This window comes from Ursus arctos, unplaced genomic scaffold (genome assembly GCF_023065955.2).
Source record: "Ursus arctos isolate Adak ecotype North America unplaced genomic scaffold, UrsArc2.0 scaffold_7, whole genome shotgun sequence".
Taxonomy (NCBI): domain Eukaryota; kingdom Metazoa; phylum Chordata; class Mammalia; order Carnivora; family Ursidae; genus Ursus; species Ursus arctos.
In genome coordinates, this window is record NW_026623089.1 from 34,679,624 (window position 1) to 34,701,258 (window position 21,635).

General features: G+C 42.7%; 2 long non-coding RNA genes across 6 annotated transcripts in view; one reads left to right on the forward strand and one right to left on the reverse strand.

Moving 5' to 3' along the window:
* LOC123000600 (uncharacterized) overlaps positions 1-21,635 on the forward strand; it is a 45,927-nt gene that overhangs the window by 11,643 nt on the left and 12,649 nt on the right. The window contains exon 2 of the long non-coding RNA XR_007190031.2: positions 17,262-17,424. This is a non-coding gene — a long non-coding RNA (uncharacterized LOC123000600). The remainder of the gene's footprint in view (positions 1-17,261; positions 17,425-21,635) is intronic.
* Positions 1-21,635, reverse strand: part of LOC113243070 (uncharacterized) — a 62,557-nt gene that overhangs the window by 6,748 nt on the left and 34,174 nt on the right. The window contains exon 5 of one of the 5 annotated variants that reach the window (XR_007190029.2): positions 13,070-16,019. The exons of 3 other annotated variants lie outside the window; for them this stretch is intronic. This is a non-coding gene — a long non-coding RNA (uncharacterized LOC113243070). Of the gene's footprint in view, positions 1-13,069; positions 16,020-19,608; positions 20,738-21,635 lie in introns of those variants that run through there. One more of the 5 variants, XR_007190030.2, reaches the window with a different exon arrangement.

Below are 21,635 nucleotides of genomic sequence, written 5' to 3' on the forward strand. Positions count from 1 at the left end.
TTCATCCCCATGATATGACTTGAATTCCATGTCTCTTCATGGGAATCTTCAAAAGGATCTCCAGGAGGGTGTGGCTGCTTTTAACAGACAAGTTACTTCACCGGGTCTCCATTTTAAATTTGGACAGAGACAGCAGGTTGGGATTTTGCCAGGAGAGGGGGGAGGGCAGGTGATGCCTCAGGGAACTTGCAGGGCAGCCTTTGTGGTGGGTGCTCCAGTCTGGGGCTGGCCTCAGTGGGACACGCCCTGTCACCTGCTTCTAGGCACCACCCATGTGTGGGTGGGAGGGGCATACCTCTCAGGAGAGGACTGAGGTAGGCAAGTTCCCAGGACCCCTGTGCCGATGTTCGTCTTTCCTATGAGAAACAGAACTGTTAGGCCCAAAGGGATGGGCATATTGGCAAGATTAATATCCTGCCTTCCGGAAGACAGACATAAGAAACCAAAGTATAATCAAAGGTAGCTTGGTGAGCATAGAGCCAAAACAAGGAGTCCGATGAAAAGGATGTGAAATCACAATAGACGCAGAGAGCCTGCTCAACTCTCTCTCAAGGGAGAAAAGGTTCTGTTGACGTGACCATGGCTTCTCACGAGCTGCGGTCTGTGACGTCCTTCACTGCCACTGCTTCCTTTCTGCATCTCCAGCACTGATTAATCCCCTTTTGGCCAACGGATATTTTAAAATTTTTCCGTAATTCTCATTACAACCAAGCCTCATTGTTCTGAAAGCCATTCTCCCCAAGGTAAGTTAGCACATCTCTATTAAAATACTTTTCTGAGAGCTATCTTATTTCCCTCACTCCCAGATTCACAGCCAGTCACATCACTATTGCCTTCAGGTAAGAATATAATGTCTATTTTCTATTGATTGAAGGCATCCTGGAAATTCAGTATCTCATAAATATAACAAACTGAGCATTGTATTTCTGTAGTAAGCACATTTCTGAAATGGATGGAGGCATTTCTGCGACAGCCGGAAGACTGGTTTGATGTCAGACCAAGTTCATGCTGGGCCTGAACATGTTTATAGCTGCTGTGACTTAATGATTTACCGCCAGATGCTCATCGGATCTTAAGGGGAACTGCACAAAGAATACCAGAGTTAATCAACCATGTACGGGGCTTAGGGTTTCTTTTGAGTTGTTTTCTGTTGTATAGAACTCCATAATAGTGTAGCTTATGATACAACAAGATGGAAGGAAGGGATTAGATGAAAAAAACCTAAAGGGAAAACAAAATTAAATACATTCATTCAGTTATGGAGCATTTAATTCATATTTATTGAGCACCTACTATCTGCCAGGACCTGTACTAAATCTCATAGACACGATAAATGATGAACAAGGCAGATTGTAATATCTGACCTCATGGAACCAACAATCCAGAGAACAAGATAAAGTTAAACAATAATTATGCAAGTAATTAAGTTATTATAACTCTGAGAAGTGCTATGAAAGAGAAGACCAAGGGCGTTGGAAATGGAAAACAGGAAGAACTGATCTGATCTGGGTTAGATGGAGTGGGTTGGAGACTCCATTGCTAAGGAAGTGGTATATAAATTGAGACCTGAAGGATGGGCATGGGTAACTTGGCAAGAGATTGGGAAAAGTGTTTCATGTAGAGGGAACAGCATGTGCAAAGACTCAGAGGCAATCAGGAGCACAGCATATTGAAGGAATTGCTAGGCCAGGATGGGTAAAGAGTATCCATCAGGAGACTTATTGGGTAAGATGAGCCCTGGAAAGCAAATAATAACATTCCCAGCTGGTAACAATTATACTGTTTACTGGATGGAGGAGTTATTGTTTAGTTCATGTGTGTAGAATTTAGTTACCTTTTCAACAAAGAAAAAGTCATTATGTTAGTCTATGAGATGGTAGATCTTTTAGGTAAACTAATAATTTTCATAGCTAGGGCTTAATCTATTCTATCTCATACAATTTCAATAACTTAGAAATAAATACTTGTGTAAACCAGAATGCCTAAAATTTTCTTAGTGGATGGATGTCTGTTAGACAATTAGGTCATCCCAGTTTAAGAGGGCTTCCTTCCCCTTTTCTGTCTCTGTCCTTTGGAGTTCTTCCTGGTTATCAAGGTGACCCTGACAGTGCCAGTGTGCCTTCGAAGGATATGCGTCATTTGTGAAAGTCTTTTACCAAAAGATGAAAAGATCAAAGGAAACAAAGCTTAGATTCCCAAACTGCTGGTGGTCTCATTGGATTTTTTTCTTTTTTCCTATTTTCAGTTAAAAAGTATCACTTTGTATTACATCCCACCCATATCCTTCTTGCACCAGTTCTTCCTGTGTCAAATCTCCCTATACTGACTTATGCACTATTTCCAGCTTCAGTTTTCATTGCTCCCATCCTTCTGTAAGGATAGGTAAGGGTCTCTCTTGTGCAGTTGTGTCTGGTTGTATCTACAGGCATATGACTGAGGTATGAGGGTGTATAATCATGTGCAAGCACAAAACTATTTATGTAGGTATGTGTACATACATCTGTCAACAAACAGACATGGACGTTAGTGTCCCGTGATTATAACACTGTAGGGTTGCGCTGTCCCATACGGGTAACCTATTTAAAGTCACTAAAGGAAAAATTCAGTGCCTTTGTTGAACTAGCCACATTTTAGGTGCTCAATAGCCACATGGGGCTGGTGGCTACCATGCTGAACAGAGCAGATGCAGAACATTTCCGTTCATCGGAGAGTGCTATGGTAGGTGTCTCTTTTACCCGTAACACAGTTCAGATTTCTTAATGTGGCTTCCAGGATCCAGACCCAGCCTCTCCTGACCTCTGTCACTGTCTCTCACCATGTCTCCCCTCAAGCGCTCTTTTCCTGTCATGCTAAACTCCCTTTAGTTCTTTACCAGGTTTCCAACACACTCTTAACCCTTGCTAGAATACCCATTCCCCCCTCTTGTCACCTGTCTCCTTCCATCCTCGGCTTAAATGTCACTTCCTCAGGAAGTCTTCCCTGATTGGGAGGCTCTGCCATGTACACCTTATTTTTGCCCTATATTAAGAGCAGTACTGGGGCGTCTGGGCGCCTCAGTCAGTTGAGCATCTGACTCTTGGTTTTGGCTCAGGTCATGATCTCAGGGTCCTGGGATTGAGCCCCCTGTTGGGCTATGCTCTCAGCATGGAGTCTGCTTGAGATTCTCTCTCCCTCTCCCTCTCCCTCTGCCCCTCCCTCTGCTTGTGCTCTCTCCTTCTCTCTCAAATAAATCAATTAATTAAAAAATGAAAACAATACTTAAAATACAAAAACACACAAAACCTATTGCTTGCTTAATTACATCAGCTTCCTTGCTAGAGTGTAGGCTCCCTGAGGCCAGGGATGTGTGACCGTGACTGTGCCACTTCAGCTCTGCAGGGTCGCGCATGCAGCTGGCACTTCGTGCATGTGTGTTAAATAAATGCATGTCTGGGGGTGCCTGAGTGGCTCAGTCGGTTAAGTGCCTTCGACTCGGATCATGATCCCAGCATCCTGGGATCGAGCCCCACATCAGGCTCCTTGCTTGGTGGGAAGCCTGCTTCTTCCTCTGTCTCTGCCTGCTGTTCCCCCTGCCTGTGCTCTCCCTCTCTCTCTCCGTCAAATAAACTAAAAAAAATAAATAAATGCATGTCTGCTTTGTCCATAACCTTGAAGATGGGAGTGTAGGAGACTGCATCCATAGCTACAATGTATGCTGGGACAACTGTGTGTGTATGCGGTGGGTGTACCAGGCCACGGCCAGTGTGCATGCAAAGCAGGAGTGAGCAGTGAGAGTCTGAAAGGAGAAGAGCAGATGGAGAAGCAGAGTGACAGATAAAGAAGAGGATTCCCTCAGAAGCAGGGCAGAGATTCTTGGCAGCCACTCCCGATGTGCCTCCCCTGTAGTCAGTGAAGAAGAGGCTATAGGTGTCAGAGGGCCCAGCGTGCACCTGCACGCAGACTGCATCTATGGCCCTCATCCCCGACAGGTGGTCTTTGCAGTCCTGCCCTAGGGAGCCCGGACTTTGGTAGCATGGCCCATACACAAGTTTTTGTTTTTATACTTTACTCTCTCAGTGAAGCAGATATAATAACTTAGTCCTTAGAAATTCATTAAAAGCTCTTGGTCTCTTCTATGATTAGCACCCCCAAATTCCTTAGAGTGTCTTTCTTCTGCCCTGTGTCTGCCGCTCTATTCCCTGGGTCTCCCCTCTTTTCTATGCATGCGTAGTTCCGCATGGGCTCCCGATGAGGCACGTCTCAGTCCCACAATCCTGGAGGACTGAGGTTTGGGTGCTATCCTAATTGCTGTTCTCACAAGAGCCAGATTTTCCCCGTTGTCTTCATAGAAAGTGGGGGGGGGGGGACCTGGGTGGCTCAGTCGTTAAGCGTCTGTCTTCAGCCCAGGGCATGATCCCAGTGTCCTGGGATCAAGGCCGCATCGGGCTCCCTGCTCCCCTGGGAGCCTGCTTTTTTCTTTCCCACTCCCCCTGCTTGTGTTCCCTCTCTCACTGGCTGTCTCTGTCAAATAAATAAATAAATAAATAAATAAATAAATAAATAAATAAATAGAAAGTGGGGGAGGAATAAGGGGCTGAGTGAGCAAACGTGGAGAGAGAGAATGTTGGGAACTCCAAACATTAATTTTTATCCCCTCGCATGTAAATTGTAGTGTGTAAGTTAAAATTTACAGAGTTTATCTGCGGAATGGCTTTACTTCCAATGTTCTTATAAAGGATTGAGCTAAAGGATTCACTTTAGATATTAGGGGAGTAGCTTAAGCAAGTTTACAAGCATTTTTCCCCCTATTTTTGCTGTCCTCTGACAGCATAGAGTAAATAATGAGGGTTTATAAAACTGGTTCCCTTCCAGGGCGCAGGCCAGTCCACGCAAAATGAATGAGATATGATTTTATATAAACAAATTAAGGGAAAGGACAGTGACTCCTACAATGCCTGCCACCCAGTAGGGCTCCATGAAAGAGCTCAGGAAAGAAAGAATCCAGTGCCATGCTTTTCAACCCCAGTTGCACACTGAAAGCATGGGTGACACTTGGAAAAATATCATTCTCTGGTTCTTGCCCTCAGAAATTCTGATGTAATTGGTCTCAGGTATGGTCTGAGCACTGGCATTTTTAAAAGCCCCCCAGGTACTTCTGTTGCACAGCCAAGGTGTGGAAATAACACTCTGGTCTAGAGAGAAACTGTGAGTCCTTCAGATCTTTACAAGGATGCCAAATCATCTTTGGCTTAGCCATGGAGTTGGGAGGTCTGGGGCCAATCAGTTTGAGATAAAAATTTCATTATGGAATTACTCCATTGGATGTGATCTGCTGGGTGGGTGGGTGTGTGTGTGTGTGTGTGTGTGTGTGTGTGTGTGTGTGTGTGACAAATTTCTTCTGAGCCCTTGAAGTTCCCTGTCCTCGGCAGGGTGCTTGGAAGTTTGGGAGCTTTCCCTCAAGTAACCCTGTAGTTTTACATCCACATCCAAAGTGAACGTGGCAGTAATCATTAGCATAAATCAGCAAGCAGAATGTAGAAACCTATACAGAAAGGCTGGCTTGATAGTCCTCAATGATATTTTTATTTTCATATATCCACTAGGTTCAAGATTTGTTTATTAATTCTGTAGCAGGTTAAGGGAATGGAGGCAGCTGGTATCATTTATTCATTTATATTTTCATTTAACAGCCATCTGCTGAGTGTCTTCTATGTTCCAAGCTCTGGTTAGGGTTGGGGATAAAATGGTGAATGAAATTAACAGTCTCTGTCCTCTGTCCAGGAGGAGACAGAGACAAGTGGACAAGCACTGGCACAGAGAGGGAACGTGCAGGATGCTGTGGGAGCACGTGGTTGGGACATCCAGCCCAGACATCGTTGGAACATTGAGGGCTGGTGATGGTGAAAACCTCCTGGAAAATTACTCTGGGGAGAGTGGCAGCCATGGAATAAAGCACTTGTATCCCCCTTGAAGAAGGGACTTGCTGTTTGGCTCCTGGGAGTGCAGTTATCTGACAGCACCCAGCTGTGAGGGCTGTTGGGCTTTGCCCCAACTTTCAGGCTGAGGCCATGCTCTTCCAGGCAGGGGGGACAGCATCGTCCCCCCTCCATGCTACTGTGCATAGGGTGCAGTGAATATTAGTAGGAAGAAGAGAAGAAAGAGGTAAGGGAGGGATTGTGGCCAAATCATGGAGAGTCTTGGAGGCCATCATGAGAATGCTGGCCTCTACTCAAAGTGATGGAGTGGGGGGAGGGCATTAGGTGGGCAGTGATATGAGCCGATTTATGTTTTATGGTATCCTTAGCTTCTGACTTTGCTCTAACCTGCTTCTTGCCTTGGGGCAATAATACCCACCCCAACACAGACCTGGCATCTAGCAAAGCAGTACACCTTCTGGGTGACTCCTAGTCTGATAGCTCTCTGCAGTTAAGAGTTCCAAAGAAGTTGAAGATTTTATTTCTGACTTCAAGAATTTTATATTCTCAAGGATGATACTAAGTGTGTTTTTATGCTCCAAAGTTGTGGAGGTTATCAAGCATCAAGGCGAGGAAGTATGGTGGAGTATAGTCCAGTCTTTGTAGAGTGATGAGTGAAATGACTGTTTTTTTTATCCTTGGAAGAGGAACCAACATTCCTACTTGTCCTCACCTTATATTTGCCTACCCTGATTTGCCCAAACTGGTGATCAGAGAGCTTGGCAGGCAGGTGGCCCTGGAAAGGTCCTGACTGGTATATAATCCTAAATTTGGAGCACGGTTGTCTATTTCCCATTCTCTGACTTCTGTAGATTTCCAGGTACACTTGAGCTGGGCCCAGAAGTAAAGAGTCAGGCAAAAAGGGAACTATATAGAAAAAAAAAATTAATTCTTCCCCAGAGGAACGATTTTTCTGTTTAGAGATAACAAAGATTCCATGCTCCCCCCCCCCGCATTAATTATTCTTCCTATGATTTCATTCCCTTAGCTGATCTTAGAGCTGTGTTGAGAAAGCCCATGACTTGGTAGCTTCCTGTTTAGCTTTAGGCCCCACACCAGGCCTAGATGTCCTTGCAAACTCACTTTCTAATAGATTTCCTGGCAACAGAACAACTCTTTTCGATACCACCTGTTCCCAGGGAATGCCAGTATCAGGAAGATAAATGCTGGGAGTGAGATAAAATCTGTTCTAGTATGCAGTTATCTTCTCTATCCAGGAGTCTGAGCTAACCTGGCGTTGGCCATTCTTGGCCCCAAATGTTATAATGAGGGCAATGATGGTGAATGGTACTGTTACTAGAAAAATGGCTGGAACTGACAATTCACAAATATTTATGGTGAAGAAACATGTAAAAATATTTAGCATCACTAATAATCAAAGAGGAAAGAGGAGAAGGGGCGTAGGGCAGATAAAATCATTGCAAATAAGCAAAATGGCTCACTATAGGCAATTGGTTAAATCCAGATGCAATGGAATATCTTGAAAATTTCTGTTTATAAAAACATGTTTATGGGCATCATAAAATGGTCACAGGACACAAAACTATATATGCAAATATGTTCTTAACTTTAAAAATAAGAGCATTTGCAAAGAGGAAAATATTAAAAACTAACAATATTTGTTTTGGGGTGGTATAATTATGGATTATTTTAATTTCCTCCAAATATTTTTCTCTAATTTCCTAATTTCTAGAATAAATATATAGCCAGGAAAACCAAATAAAAATAAATTTTAGGAAAAAATAAAGAAAAGGGATATTAAAATTATACTACTCACATTTTTTTCCTATAGTGTCATTTTCACAGAAAAAAATCATTTGAGAACATACTTCTAGGAAGTCATCTAATGTTGCTGTTGGCTTTTTCTTGCAAGAGTATGGTGTGATGGCAATAAAACATTTTTCATGAAGTTATGATTTAAATGGTTAGACAGTCTCAGTTAATCTCAGGCCCAGTTATAGAGTTTAATCATCCTGTCTCTTTTGGTGACCAAGGCTAGAAGAGTGGAGGTACAGCCACTGTCATTCTTTAGTTAGTGCAAGTTGACACACTAAAGGACACAAGTCCACCCTCTTCCTAGCCCTCTACCACTTTCAGTGCAAATGAAAAAAAAAAAAAAAAAGAGGGGAAGACTGAAGAATTATTCAGTTAGATGATAGAAAATAAGGTTGGAGAGGAGAGTAGGGTGGAGGGAGGCTTAGGAGAGCATATATGAACACGGGAAGATCTGGGAGTGAGGGAAGGGCCATGGTGAGCACTGACATTTACTAAGCTCTTCCTCTGTGCTGGGCTCAGTCCTAAGTGCTTTGCTTTGGTGACTCCATTTACTCTTTATGGAACTTCTTGAAGGAGGTGTTTTCTTCACTTCATAGATGAGAATATTGAGACTCAAAGAACTAACTTGCCCAAGGTTATACATGGTAGTAAACAGTAGAGTTGGAAGTCAAACTACCTTCATAACTCATTCTGAAAACGTGTGTGTGTGTGTGTGTGTGTGTGTGTGTGTGTGTGTGTGCGTGTTTGTACATGTATGCCTAATGAACACACCTTTGCCAATGGAGTTTTCCCCATCCAGTCACCTGAAGCTTGGAGAGATGAAGGGACTCATCTGTGGCCATGGAGACTGTGCTAGAACACAAATGACCTGATTATCAGTCTATGTGGATAAATTGCAATTTAAACTCAAACTGTCTGGGCAAAAGCTTTGGAACAGAGTGCAGGCTTTAGGTGCTGGCAGCTGTTACAGGAGAAAAGAGAGTCCTGAAAAGCAAGAGAAAATATGGAAGACAGTGCCTGTGAGGAGCTGGTCCAGGAGAGACCTCTGAGGTGTGCCGACCAACAAGCATCAACATCCATGTGGTAGCTCCTGGAGGACCCAGGATCCCCACTTTCCTAGGATCTAGGAGTGGTTCCCGAAAGGGCAGATCAGATGGTATAAGTGCCTCAGGACGAGGAGAGCTGACAGAAAGTCTTCAGCTTTGGGAGACATGTAGCAGTAAATGGGATTGAGAAGAAAAATTCAGACTCAGGGAGCCAGACAAAAAAATATCTGGGCTAGGAAGGGCTGGACACTAAAGTTTCATTCATCCTGACCGAGGCTTCCTTGAGATTTGTCCCAATACTCCCACATTGTTGTAAAGTCACTTCTCCAAATCCATGACCTGAGTGTGAGGCTGCCCACGGTCAACTTGTAGGAAGGGAGATGGAAAATAAACAGGCCAGGGCTGCAACCCCACGATGGTGGTCTCACAGAGGGTCATGACCGTCTTCTTTTGTATCTTTCTGATTGTTTGTCACAAGACCTGGCCCTCTCTTCCACTTGAAAGCAATCCATTTCCACTAATGACAGAAGCATCACAGCGAATGCTCTTCAGGGAAGCTATGTGGTGAGGATAAAAATCAGAACGTTTTAATCCCAGATGAACAAGTGAGTCATTGTCTTCTGCACTATTGCAAGATTGAGTTCGTAGAGGGCAAGGCCCATGTTTATCCATCTTTGAATCCCCCACAGGGCCTAATATTGCATCTTGCTCACAAATATGAATCGAATGAGTGATACCCAAGGTGCCTTTCCAAAGTTGGGTTGGAGAATCTACAACCGATTATCCTCCAGATACAACCTGGTTTAATTCTTCCCAGGTGATTTCTTTGGATTTGTCACATTGAAATGCCTCAGTCTTCCATTTGCCTCTTATCTGGTAAGTACCAAGAGGTTTTCCTTTGGTTGGTTTTCACCCTCCGAGGCCAAGTCTAGTCATCAGAGAAAGGTCCCTGAGAAACTTAATAGGTTTTGCCATCTTTGTCTGATGCAGAATGTTGGAGAAGATGGCAGAGCTAGATACCTCCAATAACAAACACAACCCAATTGCAAACACATTTACAAATGGGTCACTTTTACTTTTGGCACATTGTTTTTTTCATATGCGGAGTTGACACTATTGGCCCTTCCTCAGTAAGACCTAGATTTCAAGTAGTTTTTGCACAGTGTGATAGATTGATCTGCCCAGATAGAAAAATAATGGATAGACAGGAAATTAGACCATGGACAGAATCACCACCACTTTCTGCCAAATCATCCCCAGGGGGTGTCAAAATGGCATCCACATTCTAAGTTCCCTTATTTGTTCACTATAAGTATCAATATAGATTAAAGGCCACTTATACTTATTTTTCATATTATTAGAGAGCCAAGAATTTCTTGAACACCTACCATGAGCCAGGAATTATGTGACACCCTTTACATGTAACCCCTCACTTCTGCATTATTCTATTTTATAGTAGAGGAAGGAGAGTTTCACAGAAATTACATAGATTGTCTGAGGCTAAACCACTCTTAATCAGCAGTTAGGGTTTGAATGCATCTGTCAAAGTCCAAATTTTTGCTCTTTCTCCTAAACCACAGTCCTATAGTCACACGCCTACTGGGACAGAAGGACTTTACCATGTGAACTATCCATCCCCAAATTGCCTTCATTATGGAACCCCATCAAAGGCTTTTGCAAAAATCTAAATAAGTCATGAAGACTGTATTCCATTTTTTGAAATATTTATTTTGTTCCTCAAAGGACTTCAAGGAGCCAAAGAGATGATCAAAGGAATCCTCTGGTCATCCCATCTCAGTCTCCATTCCATTCTGAAGCAAAGGCCCCTGAGAAGGATTGAGCAGAAAGCCACTTTTCCATAAGTTTCAGATGCCAGGCCACTATTTTCCTACAGTAATTGGACAGGCTTTTCCAACGCCTCATTGAAATCACTCTGAAAATATATATCCAACAGAACAAACTAGATAAGACTGTCCATCATATGGAATGTTTATTATCTCCTTCAAACTGTTTTTCTTTTTAAAAATTATTTTGAATTTGTAAAAATAATATATGGTTACTGCAAAATATTGAAACCACACAAAGGTATAGAGACATAAAAGTGCACAATTCTCATTTATAGTCCCTTTTCCTCACACTCACCTTAGGAAGTAACCATTAGTGACATTAGAGTGCCTGTGTTTTTCAGCTCGCCCCGTCCCCTCCCCCCCAAACACATGTGTGCACACACACAGAGCCATGTGGCTTTTCTTTTTTACAAAAATGAGAGCATACTCTACATTTCATCTGCAATTTGCCACTTAATACATACACGTAGGTTTTTATGTCCATCGGTCATATTTTTGTTCGCTTATCACTCATAAATGGGAATAACACTGCTTTCCTCTCCTTTACCTTATAAGTTTGCTGTGGGGAATCATCACGCATTAAAAGGTACTCAAAGATTTTTTTTTTTTTTGGAAAATGGTACCTGAGGTTTTGAGTTGGCCACTGAAGTATTATTTTACAGGGAGACATTATACAGATTAGATGGTGAGTTCCAAAGAGAGTGAGGACAAGGAAGTAATTTCTCTTTTTCCCACTCTGAATGGGACACTTCGTGATCTGCATATTATAAAAACATGAAAGTGAGGTCAGGCTTGGCAGGGAAATTGCTGGCTACAAGCTTTTAGGACAATTAAGAAACAGCAGGATCATTCTGGCACAAGCTTCAACCAGTTGGCAGAAAAATGCCTCTTCGGCTCCTACGGTGACTGGCAATTCCAAGTAAATGGCTAAAATTGCCTTTCATGTCTGTCGGCAACTTATTTCTTGAAGTTTTTGAGTCTTGTTGAGTTCTCTTTGATAATGGGGTTCTCCTCTATTAGGGCAAACCTGATATCTAGAAGGACGATTTCCACTCTAATAGGATGAAAATTCACTTGTTTTCAGAATTAGGAATCCTTGAAACCTTGCTCAAGTCTTAGAAATGAAATTTCTCTCTCAAAGTTTTCTTCTGTAGGGCTTTGTTACCATACATAAAGACTATGTTTTACATGACTAGTGACATACTAACAGGCATTTTGAAATATTAAAAACAGCTCACAGACCCCTGTTATTATCTTTGGTGAAGTCCAAGCACTTGGAACCCTAGGTAGGACATTATTAACTTAAAACGTCCTTATTCACTGAAATTACAAGCTGTCAATAAATATTATTTTTCTTCCAAATCAGTTCCTGTTCTCTCTGAAGCTACATGGCTCCTCCCACCCCCAATACCTAGCCAGGGCAGCACCAATAATTGCTTATTGGCTCGAGGCAGAAAGCCTGAAGTTGAGAAGCTGCACAGTGTCAGGGTTGAGCGTGGCCCCGGAGCTCCAGTGGCTGGTCCGAAGCCAAGCTCTATCATGTGTTCACTTAAACCTCCGTCAAGTGGACAAGACGGTGGCACCCCCCTCATAAGCTTATTGAGAAAATGAATGAATGAATCCACGTAATAAATCACCTAGAACACTGCCTGGACCATAAAGTTAGTTATCACCTTACTTTTCTTTTTAAGGCCACCCTCTTTAACTTTTGTAATTGGAATGAGGTTAGTAGCTATTCATGCTATTAGAGAAAAATTTCCTCATCTTGTTCCCTGTGTCAAAACAGAGACAAAGAGGAAGACAATAATATAAGTCTGATCATTTTCTCTCTCCCGTAAATTAGGTCAGGTAAGGGTGGGGTTTTGGAGTCGGGCTGCCTGGCATGGCTACTCAACAGCTTCTACCATGAGCAAGTTTCCTAACCTTCCTGAGCCTCAGTTTCCTGATCTGCATAAGGGGATACCAGTCCCCATCCCACCCCCTATCATGGGGCTGTTGGGAAGATCAAGACAGTGTGAATAAAGTACTTACCCACAGTAAGTGCTCTTTGTAATTAGCTACTGAGTTGATTCAAATGCAACAAATTTAAATACATTTACTGAGCACCTACTATGGGTCCACTCTATGTAGGGACTCATTTATCCATAATCCTTCAAGGAACACTCATTATCTTCTCCTAACTCATGGGGAGATAAGGCTCTGAAACGTGTAGCACTTCTCAGAGTTGGAAGGCAATGGAGCTGGAATGTGATCCGGGTCTTCTGAATAGAGGGCAAGCATTCCTCCTTCCATACTCCTGGATTTCCCCATGCCCCATGAATATCTGATTAACCTAAGACTCTCAGGACCAATAATTGATAAACGGGGTGGAGGGACTGTTAATCTCTGCCTTCCGCTTGCTGTCAGAAACTTTCTTGATGATTTTTTCATGACTGACTCATATGTAAATGCACAATATACTTTTAATAGTTAAACAATAGAACATCGTTTTTCCATAATCATACTCTTGGGTTCTTTCCCTTCAAAGTTTCATGGACTTTCTAGAATGCCTAAATGACCCTGAAAGTTTTCAACCAGGAGCTTTTCCTTTTTCATTGATTCTGCAACAGTGAGTTGACTCCTCTCCTTCCTGGAAGCCTTTTTAAGTCATTACAAATAGCATTTATCTTTATAGTTCTCAAGTGACCTTTAGCGCAAACATTTCTTTCTTCTTCCTGGGATGGGTTCTGACATCATTCTCCTGGAACACAAAGGCCTCCACTAGATTGATTTATCCTGCTGAGGCTTTGGAAGGGGTCTCCTCTTCTCTGACCATGTCTTAATTTAAACTTCGGAGGAAAATATTTAACAATGCTTCTCTTTTCCTAGTTTTCCTTGGAGTTGTGTTTGAAAAGGCAGTTATTCTAATATCTGCTTGGAAAACTTTATTGTCCCCAGTCAAAAGTATGGCTTTGTATCTTTTAGCCAATTATTTCTTATCTTTGGCTACTTCTGCTCTTTTTTAATTCAAATCAGTCAGCATCTGTTCCCAGGATTCTGTGCCAAGGTGCCACCCAGCTTAGAGAAACTAATCTTTGATCTTTTTCTTTTGCTTCGTTTTGGTACCACACATTAGTTACCATCCCAGAGTCTCCCACGTTCTCATGATTCCCTTTGCAAATTTACTTGGGATTTAAAAAAGAAAACTTTAAAAGGAGAGCTATGAAGCTTATTCCTATTTAATGCTGAACTAAGGTAGCCACAAGCTGTGTGGTCGCTGGGTTTGCTCTCTTCTGCCTGGATGCTGTATGGCTTAATGGGGAGAGAATTGCCAACTTAGCACAGAGCAGTGGGGTTTTCGGTATTGGCTCCTCCCATTTCCTGGGTCCCTGATAATTTTCCCAGGTGGCTTTTTCATATCATGGGCATAATGGTGGAGCTCACCTTCATAGGTAAAAATTAATGTCAAGAGAGAGGCTCAAGTGGCACCTGCCTGACCAAGACCATCTTTGATAGTTGCAGTGACTTTTCTTTAGTTTCTCAGTACAAATGGGTCCCCTCTTAAACAGAACTCACAATGGCTTTGTAGTTTCACACTGACATGGAATTTTGGTCCACTTTTGAAGAAAATTTTCTATTTATGCATGATGAGTCTTCTGAATTCTAAATCACTGTTACAGGCATTTTTAGAGTGAGTTGTATAACTCATGTAAGTTGGAGTGAAACAGTTTTGAAAAGTGCTGCAAAGGACTTTTCAATCCCTCAATCATTCAATAAACAAACATTTGTTTAATGCCTCCTCTGTGTCAGATACTACATTAGACCCCAGCAGTATACCAGCAGGGAAAGCAGACACAGGCCCTGTCTTCCTGGGGCTCAAAGCCTGGCTTTGAAAAGTGGCAGTCTGAATGTGAGTTGTGGCCTTTCTAAGTCAGGTGTAAAGCTTGTCACTTGCCTTGAAGCTATGTTAAAAGGCCGATTCCCAGAGAAAAGATTCTATAATTTCCAGGGAGATGATATCTCCTGGGTATTTTGCTAAGGAATCAGACCTTTTTACCCAGAGCCATGAATGTGAATAAGTTAATCCCTTCTTGGTATGGAGAGCAGTGATTGGTCTGAAACAAGGGTTGGCAAACTCTGCTTGTGGGCCAAATTCAGCCCACCACCTGTGTTTATATGGCCTGCAAAATAAGAATGGCTTTTACATTTTTAAACACTTGAAAAATTCAAAAGAAGAATAATATTTTGTGACACATGAAAACTATATGACAACTCAGATTTGAGTGTCCACAATAAAGTTTTATTGGCACACAGCCGTACCCGTTCCTTTGTTGTCTATGACTGCTTTTTGTGCTGTGGGGATGGAGCTGGAGGATCGCAGCAGAGACTGTAGAGTTTACAAAGCCTAAACTATGTACTACCGGGCCCTTGAAAGAAAATATTTTCTGACCTCTCGTCTAGGAGGCTTGCTGGGGCTGTCACTTCACAATGCATGGCTGTGGTCACCTCATGAGCTGCTGAGAGACACATTAAACCCAAACTGCCCCTTCCCTCTGTAGGATGTGAAAACTGGGGACAAGTATACGAAGAGCAAGAGAATGGCCAGGTTCAAATTTTCTTAAGCCACAAACTTGGGTATCCAAGAAATAGCACATGATTTTCTGTAATGACACTTCACGGGCTTAATGTTAGAACACGCAATCTTACTCATTTCTACAAAACCTCTGTGTTTCTGTCTTTTCATCGAAGTTCAGTTGATTCTGGATTTTCTCTCTTGTTTTCCATCTCTGCTAGCATGGGGGACCTAGGTGTCAGCCTGGCAAGGGCTGCCTCTCCTGGGATGCAGTCCACCTCTGGCTTCTGGCATTCTGAAAATGTCCATGACCCTGCTTGGTCTGGCTGCTTTCTGCTGCAATGTCTCTTCGTCACTTCTGTCAAATACTTCCAAGGTCGATGGGTGCTCCGCTACTCCTGAGCCCCTCTTGTGTGTGGAGAAACTTGCACTCCTCCATGTTTTTCTGGGGCTGCTGGAAATCAGTTGACCACCTAGTCTTCTCTGGCCCTGGCAGCCCAGGACTCTGGGAGGGGAACCAGGTCTGTGTGACAATGTTCTTGCACTTAATAATGGCGTCCTTCCTCTTCACACACAGGCAGCTTCTTGGACGGACACTCCCCCAGGCCTGCTACTGCTCCATGGGCAGTGGTGTTGGAGGAGCTGGATGTGCTCTCTCTCAGGGCTGTGCTCTGAGGCAGGCAGGGAGGAGGGAGGCACAGGCTTCTGCCTGATAGGCCTTTCAGAAAGAAGCCTATTTGTCTCTCCCAGTTCTGTGCGTGTTCCAGCCAGCTCAAGTCAGACCTGTTGGCTCTGCTTGATTCAGCAACTTCAGGCTCTGGTTAGGCCAGATGGAAAATCAGTCCTGGAAAAACGAAAATGTGAAAAACCAAGGCAGAGAAGGTCATTCACCCCCTCATAAATCTAAACACACTAAGTCCATTGAAGGACTTGCCAGGAAAATGCTATTTTCAGTTTTCTCTGTGGGTTCAATTTATCTTTACTGCTAAGTAGTCGAGTTGAATTAGATCCAGAAGCAGATACAATTCGACCCTTTTTCCTTGAAGGGAGTTACCCCCACCTTCCTGTCAGGGACCTGGCTATTCCATCCAAAGGACTGGCATTCCCCAAGTTAGGATTCATAGAAGATCTTCCTTTAAGATATCTGAATTAAGTGCACTTAGGTTTTCCTTTCTCAGATAAATGAGCAATTGCCTCTTTCCTGCTCTATCTCATTAAGGATGAGAAACAGTTACTCAGGAATGCACTTTACTTCACTGGGTTTTGCTTTTCGAAACGGCAATTTTTCTGCATCTTATGATCTACGTTGGCCTGAAGCACAGCCTCATCTATCATCCTGACCATTCAAGTTGAGAGTTTTGAAAGATACGTAATAGAACAATGGAGTTCAAAGAAGGACACACCTGTCCAGGCAACTTGGGTGGCCCACTCAATCCTAGTGTCAATGAGGTGGTTGGAATGGGTACTGGAATGCCCATACCTCCATGATATTACCACAGTTATGTGCAAAGATGAAATACATCATGTATTGAAGCATTCCCCCAGCTTTTATGGGCAAGAATAATAGTTCCCATCCTAGAAAGATATGAGCAGAGTAGAAGAGAGCATGCAGATCTATTTCCCATCTGAATGGTAAAGTGGAAGTTGATTTCTGCTTTTCCACATGGAAATGAGTGGTTTCCCCACGTTGGTTGCATAAATAAGAACAGCTGTCCCGAGGCCGATCCCTTCAGGACAGAGTGAGAGAAACTCTCCTTCCAACTCCCTGTGGTAGTCTTAATATAGAATCACACATTCTTTGATATGCCTCCCTTCAAGAGGTGGGCCTTACCTCCCCTTGAGCATGAGCAGGACTTAGTAACTCACTTCTAATGAATACAATGTGGCAGGTGTGACCTTGTATCGCTTACAAAGATTTGAACATGAAAGGTCCTACGGCTTCCTCCTTGCTCTCTCTCTTGGATCACTCACTCTGAAGAAGTCATGTCATGAGAACACTAAAGCAGTCCTATGAAGAGGCCCACATGTTGAGGAGCTGATGTCACCTGCCAAGAACTAATAAGCAACTGTGGCCTCTTGCCAACAGCCGTGTGAGTGAGCCACGCTGGAAGAGGATTCTTCAGCCTCGGTTAAGTCTTCAGATGACACAGCCCTGACCAACCTCTTGACTGGAGCCCCACGAGAGACCCTGAGCCAGAGCCCTGAACGAAGCCGTTCACAAATTCCTAACCCACAGAAGCCGTGAGATTGTAAGTGTTGTTTAAAAGCTACTGAGTTTTAGACTCATTTATTGTGCAGCAATAGATAATTAATGAAGTTCCCCTTTGAGAATATTTCATTTGTGGTGAAAATTTTATTATAACTGTTATTTATGATGTATACCTTTAGGCTTACTGGTCATAAAAAATAACAGGTCAGCTTTCAAGAGCAATAGGGCTGATAAAATGAATTACCATATTAGTTTAAACCTGAGCTGCAAGAACTTGACCAGACATGTTCCTAGATAATTTAGTGGATACACTCAAATGCTCCTCCGTGTACATCACTTGAGTGCACAAAGAGCAAGTGGGGTCCAGGGTTATCAATTTCACTTCATTGTAACAGCAGAGTGAAGAGGATATTGTGATGGTTTTATCATATACCTGCAAATTCTTTGACACCCCTTTCATTAAGAGTACTGTATCTCTGCCCCCTCCTGTGGAATCTGAGCCAATCATAGTGACTTGTTTATATCCAGAAGATGGCTCACTCAACAGCTCAGCTGAAGTCTTAGGCACCAGCCAGTATCAACTACTAGACCCGTGAGCAAAGACACCCCCCCACACCCAGTGATTTCCATCCCCAACCAGCAAGTTACTTCCAGCTGTGAAGTCATCCCCCCCCCCCCCCAGTTTAAGTCTTCTAACTTGAGGCCCCAGATATCATGGAACAAAGTTCCACGAGCCTAGTAAAACTGTTTCATGACACGAAGGTTTGGGGTAATTTGTTACGTAGCAATAGTAACCGGAACAGACATGCAGAAACAGTGTTTCGACATCTTTCAAATTAGTTGAAAACAATCCAATTTGGAGACAAGAACTAATTAGCCAACTGAGTTGAAGTGATGACCTTTAAAGGACTTAACTTCAGGGCAAATGTAAGGTTCAGGAGGCAGGTGGCAAAGGGAGAGACGCAGTATGGTTTTTGCTATGTTGTATTTTCTGTTGCAAATTGCAGCTCTCCAGGGAAAACATTAAAAAGCTCGTTAGGCAGCATGTATAGAGATAGAAACAGTAAGCATAAATTTCATCTTTGAGTCTTTTCCCCCACTTTACAAAAATGCAATTGTGAAAAATTTCAAACACAGAGAAAAACATCCGGATATTCACTACTAACACCCAGAATTCATCCAAGGTTAACACTTTTGGACATATTTGCTTGGAATCTATTTTTAAATATGAAATCAGCAGATACATGCATTTAGAGCTCCCCACTCCCACCAATTCCAATTTATGTCATCCCCAGAGTTAACTGCCATCCTGAAGTTTGTGTTTCTCCCTTGCCTTTGCCTTTTAATTATTTTAAGAACAATTAGTTCTGAAAGTTATCTTATAATTGCATGAGAGCTAGTTTTAATGATACCATCATTAATAAATAAGTTGATTTGGTTAAGACACTACACACAAATGTTTGCTCTCTCACTTACTAATGAATTAAAAATCCTAGGATACATGCTCTCCATCTAGTGGTAAAAACTGGGTAACCATAGGTGCACATAGGTCTGATGTAAAGGAATGAACGCACATAAAGCAACTTCTATGGATGGGGCCCTCTTCTAGTCTCTGTGGGGAATATGAAGATGGATAAAACACAGACTCCAGCCCTCAAGGTGCTCACAATCCATAGAATATTTACCATGGGCTCAGCAACCGTATAAGGAATACGGAGGCTCAGAGAGATCAGGTAACTTGCTCAAGGTCGTTCAACCCGAGTGGCAGAACAGTGATCTCAAACCTCTTAGGGTTCTTTTTTTTTGAAGCTTAAATCTGTGTTTATTTATTTATTTTTTGATGTGAAGTTCGATGATTCATTAGTTGCGTATAACACCCAGTGCACCATGCAATACGTGCCCTCCTTACTACTCATCACCAGCCTATCCCATTCCCCCACCCCCTTCCCTCTGAAGCCCTCAGTTTGTTTCTCAGAGTCCATAGTCTCTCATGCTTCATTCCCCCTTCTGATTACCCCCCTTTCTTTATCCCTTTCTTCCCCTACTGATCGATCTTCCTAGTTCTTATGTTCCATAGAGGAGAGAAACCATATAATTGTCTTTGTCTGCTTGACTTATTTCACTTAGCATTATCTCCTCCAGTGCCGTCCATGTTGCAGCAAATGTTGAGAAATCGTTCTTTTTGATAGCTGAGTAATATTCCATTGTATATATGGACCACAACTTTTTTGTTTTTAAAGATTTTATTTATTTATTTGACAGAGCTAGAGACAGCCAGCGAGAGTGGGAACACAAGCAGGGGGAGTGGGAGAGGAAGAAGCAGGCTCCTAGCGGAGGAGCCTGATGTGGGGCTCAATCCCACAATGCCGGGATCACGCCCTGAGCCGAAGGCAGACGCTCAACCGCTGTGCCACCCAGGCGCCCCTGGACCACAACTTCTTAATCCAGTCATCTGTTGAAGGGCATCTCGGCTCCTTCCACGATTTAGCTATTGTGGACAATGCTGCTATGAACATTGGGGTGCATATGGCCCTTCTCTTCACTACGTCTGTATCTTTGGGGTAAATACCCAGTAGTGCAATGACTGGGTCATAGGGTAGCTCAATTTTTAACCTTTTAAGGGACTTCCACACTGTTTTCCAGAGTGGCTGTACCAACTTGCATTCCCACCAACAATGTAGGAGGGATCCCCTTTCTCCACATCCTCTCCAGCAATTGTTGTTTCTTGCCTTGTCAATTTTTGCCATTCTAACTGGCGTAAGGTGGTATCTTAGTGTGGTTTTGATTTGAATTTCCCTGATGGCTAATGATTATGAACACTTTTTCATGTGTCTGTTAGCCATTTGAATGTCATCATTGGAAAAGTGTCTGTTCATATCTTCTGCCCATTTTATGATTTGTGTATTTGTTTCTCGCGTATTGAGTTTGAGAAGTTCTTTGTAGATCTTGGATACCAGTCTTTTATCTGTAGCATCATTTGCAAATATATTCTCCCATTCTGTGGGCTGCTCTTAGTTTTTTTGATTGTTTCCTTGGCTGTGCAGAAGCTTTTTATCTTGATGAAGTCCCACATGTTCATTTTATCTTTTGTTTCTCTTGCCTTTGGAGATGTGTCATGAAAAAGGTTGCTTTGGCCGATGTCGTAGAGGTTGCTGCCTATGTTCTCCTCTAGGATTTTGATGGATTCCTGTCTCACATCGAGGTCTTTCATCCATTTGGAGTTTATCTTTGTGTATGGTGTGAGAGAGTGGTCAAGTTTCATTCTTTTGCATGTAGCTGTCCAATTTTCCCAGCACCATTTATTCAAACCTCTTAGGGTTCTGACTTCCAAGCCTGTTCTTTAAGCTGCAAACCTTAAAAGTACATTAAAATGTATTTTTCATATTAAAACAAATACAGATTTTTTACGAAGCAGTATACAAATTTTGATGAATTCTGACGCTGAAAGAAAAGTATTCAAATAAATTTGGTCCACAACCTCTAATCTAGGAATTTCTACCTTTATGGGTCCCTGGAAGGAAAATTTTGACAAGCTCTGCCTGGGGATGGCATTCTAGTGTAGAGCAGGAGATGGTTCAGAAACGGGAGCGAGGGGGACACTTGAAAGACCACTAGCAGCGATGATATTTAAAAATGTTAACACTTGTTGCCCAGCTGGGCACTGACCAATCAGAATGGGGCGCTGACTGATAATCAGACACTGAATATAGCAACCAGTTTAGCCATTATGTGCTTACCATCTTCTTTGTGAAAAGAAAGCTTATGTATTCGAGATAAGGGAATGTGTCTAAAGAAAGACAAGGATTGAATAACAAGCCACTGAGAGTTCCTTTAACATGTCCCAAACCTCTTCTTCCCCTTCTGTTCTCCTGCCTCCATTAGCCTCCCAAATTAGAAAACTTTACATTACTCTCCACTTAATTTCTCAATTGGACTGGAATCCAATCTTGAATTCTGCTCCTATCCCCTTGGTTCCTAGTCCTACTTTGAGGGAGAAAGAGAGAATAAGGAATGCTTGGGGCAAAAAGCCCAGAAGATATGGGTTCATTGGGAAGTGAATTTTCTACATGGAAGAATAGGATATTTATGGGCAAGGTTTGGGGGGGGGAAGGTGGTAATCACATAGTGAATGAGGGGGAGAACAGAAGATGGTAAGGTCAGAGTGATAATCAGAGGTCAGGCTATAAGAGTCATGCAAGACCAGTTATGTGGCTTATGTTTTATACTAAATGCAGTTGGAAGCCAATGGAG